Genomic DNA, 5,310 nt, shown 5'->3' with positions numbered 1-5,310 from the left:
AAGGAAGGAAGGAAGGAAGGAAGGAAGGAAGGAAGGAAGGAAGGAAGGAAGAAAATGAAGGACAAGAAATAAGAGATTTATGCATGCCAAGTTATCCTGTCAGTATCCAAGTTAGAGCCAATTCTGCCAGTTCTAAGATGTCTACAAATCAATGGATATTTTTTGTTTGTTTTGTTTTCTGGCTTTGTTTTTAAAGACAAATTAATTTGAGTGGGAATAAGGGGAAACTGGGGGAGATCTAGAATCTCAGAATTCAGGACTCAAAGCCAGGTGGAAAGTTAGATACCCTGGGCCATTGTCTCCTTGGAAAGGTAGGTTGCCAGAAAGGTCAAGAGGCCAAATTTGGTTATAGAAACCTGGGCATCTGAGAAGAAGCTGCTCAGATTGAAGTTAGTTATTTTAAACTAATTATTCATGATAACTAAGTGTTAAATTAAATTGTTTTAGACCTTAGGGTGGAGCAAAAGTACTGTCAGCAAGTCTCTGTTGTGGTGCCCCAGGGCAAAGTCCTCCTTGCCCTACCTCAGTGAGGCTTATAACTCAAGCTCTCAAGTAAATCTTTGACCTTTCTTCTCCAGTTACATTCAAGAGGAAGGAAGATTTAACCAATTTATGTTTTGTTGGGTTTTATTTTTTTGTTTTTTGTTTTTTCCTTCCAGGAGACAGAGCATTTGTATAATTCAGAAAATTTAAAATTACATACAAAGTGCAAGTTGACATTTTGATGACTTGCTTTCTTGATAAACTGGAACTGACCAAAAAGCAGTCAACTCTGATTTTAAAAGCAGCCATAGGCATCCATGGGATATGTTGTTTGTTTAAAAATATGTTTTCCATCACAAGAGAAAAAGGCTCTGCCAAGAACTTGTTATGATTCCTCAACATTTAAAAACGTTTTGAGGAAAACATGTCTTTTAGGAAATTACAATAAATGCATCTGGATGGAGTATTTGTTTTTTCAAATGTTTGAATTAAAATTAAACTATTTTCTTTGGCATCAAAAGTAAAAAAAAAATACAAATAAATATAGACACTTCTAAGATAACCGGGCACCATAAACTATTGCTTATTTTCTGTGAAATGTACCATTAATATACAGATCAGATGTTGATCACAGACAGAGCAATCATTTCAATGAAGTTCAGAGGCTTCAGTACTTTAAAATGCCAATACTGACTTCATGTTGGAGTCTATTTAGTATGCATATATGAGTAAGAATCACAAGGACAGAATGGGGAAGTAAAAAAAGAAAGCTTTGTACTTGTAGGGTGTAATAAAGCTCAAAGGAACTATAATGCCCATGAGTAAGAGATTAAAAAAAATAGTATGATATTCAGTTTTTTTAAATCCCATCTAACTGAAATGAATCCCAAGAAACATTTCCTACTGGTCTTATTGTAACAAGGAAGCTCTACATTTTAGGTACTTGATTTTTTAAAAATCACAGAATATATTTGTCTCTCCCCCCAAATATTCTCCATGAAGTTATAAGGTACTACATAATCAGCCCTATGATCTCTTGTAAAATCAATCAATCAATAAGAATTCTTAAGTGCCTACCATGTGACAGGGACTGCATTAGCTTCTTAGGGTAAACATTTTTAAAAAAATAAAACAATCTCTACATAAAAGGAGTGGAATATACATTCTAGTAGCACTTACCTAAAAATATTCACTATAAATTCCACGGAGGGTGTAGAAGTCCCATGTTCTGAAATGTATAAAATATCCAAGCTACTAATAACTCAGTGAGGGAAAGAAGAATCTTATTGGCATCTAGATAGCCCAGTGCATTAAGCACTGGTTCTAAAGTTAGGAAGATCACAGCTTAAATCTGACTTCAGACATTTACTAGCTGTGTGACCCTGGGTAAGTAACTTAATCACCATCTGCTTCTGTTTCCTCAACTGAAAAATGGGGATAAGAGCACCTCTCTCACAAAATTGAGGATTAAATGGAAATAATATGTATGGATAACTTAGCACAGTATTTGGTACACAGGAGATGCATAATTAATGCTTATCTGAGCAATCTTAACTGAAAGACCTAACATTTAGTCTCTCCTCTCTAGAAAAATGCCCACATAACATTCTATAGCACAAGTTTCTTTCTCTCTCTGGTATGGGAGAGAAGAGTGGCATACTTAATAACTAGAAACTGTAGGACGAAGAGGAAGCATTGTGGTCCAATGGGAAAAGTGCTGGGGACCTTGGTTTTGCCTCAATGGAGATGTGGGACATTGAATGAGTGACTAAACTTCTCTGGTCCTCAGAATTTTGCAGAGTGTTGGGACTAGATGGCCACTAAGGGCCTTTTCAGTTCTAATTCTGTAATACTATAAATAACTGCTTCAGTAACTTGTTTTCTCATCCCATTTACTCAGTTGATTTAGATGTTCAAAAACCATTCTGAATACATAGAGACCTAAGAATCTCTTAGGTTTGTGGAAATACCAGGTACGTAGAAATTCATTGTTAATATCCCAGGCTGAACTGCCCATAGACTACTAACACTTCCTATGACCCTGTTTCCTAGATCAAAATCTATATTAAGCTTAATATATTATTCATTTTATTAATTTTACTTAATTTTATTAATATTAACATTTCTTTTTATTTCACTCATCCCTCCCAACTGAAGAACAATAACTATATATATATATATACACACACAAATGCATACATATGGATATAAATTCTTATGACAAATATGTATAGTCAAGGGAAGTAAACTCCTTCATTGGCTATGTCCAAAAAAGAATGTTTCATTCTGGCTAAGCACATTGGAGATATAAAAACAAAAGAAAACAGTTTAGAAATTGATTAGAATTCTAATCGATGTAACAACTGGGGATGGTTCCACAGGCTTGAGGCTAAGGATGAGGTTGTTTTTCTTTTCTGTTTTTATGTCTCCAATACTCAGCACAGTGCCTGACACCTGGAAAGTGCCAAACAGTGGAGATAAAAAAAATCTTAATTTGATAATCTTGTTGTACAAATTATTCTTCTAATTCTGTGATTTTACTTTACATCAGTCTATACAGGCCTTTACCCCATTTAATGCTAAGGCCTTCCATCTATGTTGTGTTACAATTGGATGAACTGGATCTGATGTTAACTAGCTCCATGATATTGGATGAATCACAACTGTTCTAGACTCTTAGGTGGCACAGTGCACAGAGCACTGTACCTGAATCAGAAATGGTGAATATAAATCTGGCCTCAGACACTATGTGACCTTGGACAAGTCATTTGACTTCTATTTTCCTTAGTTTCCTCAATTGTAAAATGAGTCTAATAATAGCACCTACCTCCCAGGATTGTTTTGAGGATAAAATTAGATAATTATTATAAAAAGTTCTTAGAATTGTGCCTGTTCCAGGGTAGACCCTATTTAAAAGTTTATTGCCTCCCCTCTTCTTTCTTCCTACTCCCTCTTCGCCCCTCTCATTCTCCTCCTCTTTCCCCTCTCCTCTTTAACCCTTCATCTAGCCCAGTACTTCCCATTTAATAGAACAGAAAGTTGAAGCTTAGTGATATAAGGTGGATAGAGTACTGGGACTCGAGTCAGTAAGATCTGAGTTCAAATCCAGCCTTAAACATTTATCAGCTGTGTGATCCTGAATAATTCATTTACCTTTATTTTCTTAAGTTCCATCAGCTATAAAAAGGAGATAATAATATCAATAGCCTGAGAGGGTTGTTATGATGATTGAATGACATAATATTTGTAAGCATTTGTAATGTCATGCCAAGGAAAGGCAACTTCCCAAGGTTCAGAATACCAGCATAGGTGCTCTCCATTTTATTCAGTGACCAACCAAGAACAGAGAAGATAAAAACCTGACATCATTCAAAATACAGCATTTACTAAGTGTGATTAAATAATCTCCAAGTACTACCCCACCCCAGGACCTTCCAATCATTCAATCAATTACAAAGTCCCTGTTCTAAATACTACTCCACCCCTAGGCTGTACCTTTATTTAGTCCACCACAAAGCCCCTCTTCTCAAATGGAGGTTAGTTTCCAATCTAAGTAAAGTATATGCATTTGTTCAACCATAGAACACAAAAAGGTCAAAAGTTCCCCACCCCTGGATCACAATTGAATCTACCCCAGAGTTACATCAAGTTTAAGCACAGCATTTAATACCCGAATGGAGGTCTTTTCTTCATCTTGACATGAGGCAAGTTCTCAGCAATTGTAGTTCCTGTGGAGACAAGGCTTAGCAAGGCCACAAGATACATTGCCAGTCCCTTCATTAATTCATCCTCTGTCTGTAGAACAGTCCTAGAACCCCTGAAAACATTAGCAAAACCCTCTCCAGGATTTCTGTAAACATACAACAAGAAAATCCTTCTTCAGGGCTTCTGAACCAAAAGAAAGGTTCCCAGACCCCTGCAACAACAGCACTGCCCTTCACCAGTGGACAGTATTCACTCTGTCTGCAGGACAGTCTCCGGGCTTCTTATCCAACAGCCAGGTTCCAGGACTTCTTCAACAGGACTCTACTTCACCAGTGGACAAATCTGGCAAAACAACATCAAAACAGACAGACAAAGTACCAGCAAAACAGCCATGTCTCCTCAGTCCTTGGCAGCTCTGGGGGCAGGTCTCAAAAGTCCAGGGCGATTCAAAGTGGCCCCCAGCAATCCTTCTCAGTCTCTCTCTCTCTCTCTCTGCCTCCACTAGGTGCTGCTTCCAAAAAGTTCTTCTGCCTCTCTCTTGTGTCTCTCCAAATCTACGTCACCAGCTCCTCCCAGTTCAGGACTCTCTTTTCACATCAACAAGTCCATCCCACAGGTGGGATTAACAAGCTCTGGGTTTTAACACAATCAATTTGAAAACCAAGCCAATACAGGGGAATCTTTATATTCCATTACTATCACAGCACTTAGCACAATGGCTGGCACATAGTAAGGACTGTACAAATGCTTATTCCCTTTCCTTATGGTCATTCTGTTAGTAAGTAGCAGAGGAGATATTTGAACCCATGTCCTATTGACTGAAAATCCAGTGCTTATGCTAATGGATCATGTCACTGGAAAACCTTCTCACATTATTATTATGGGGAAATCACTTTGTAAATCTTAAAAATCTGTGGTGGGAAATGAGTTATTTTTGTTATTAGGCGTGAAATTATAGCTTAGAGGAGGCCAAAAACCTCTTGTGTGATATGACGTAGGGTTTGGCTTTTCAAACCCTTCAGCCAGATGCTTTCAGACTAAACCCACCCAGTTCTAGTCACAGCAATCCTTCTAGAAAACCCCAAAGGATTTTTTCCCCTCTTATACATCACACAGTATGAA

Source organism: Petaurus breviceps, unplaced genomic scaffold (assembly GCF_028583685.1).
Source record: "Petaurus breviceps papuanus isolate PSGF00001 unplaced genomic scaffold, PetGlider_PUasm1.0 225, whole genome shotgun sequence".
Classification (NCBI taxonomy): Eukaryota; Metazoa; Chordata; class Mammalia; order Diprotodontia; family Petauridae; genus Petaurus; species Petaurus breviceps.
The sequence above is the reverse complement of the archived record's forward strand: the minus strand, read 5'-3'. Positions refer to the sequence as shown.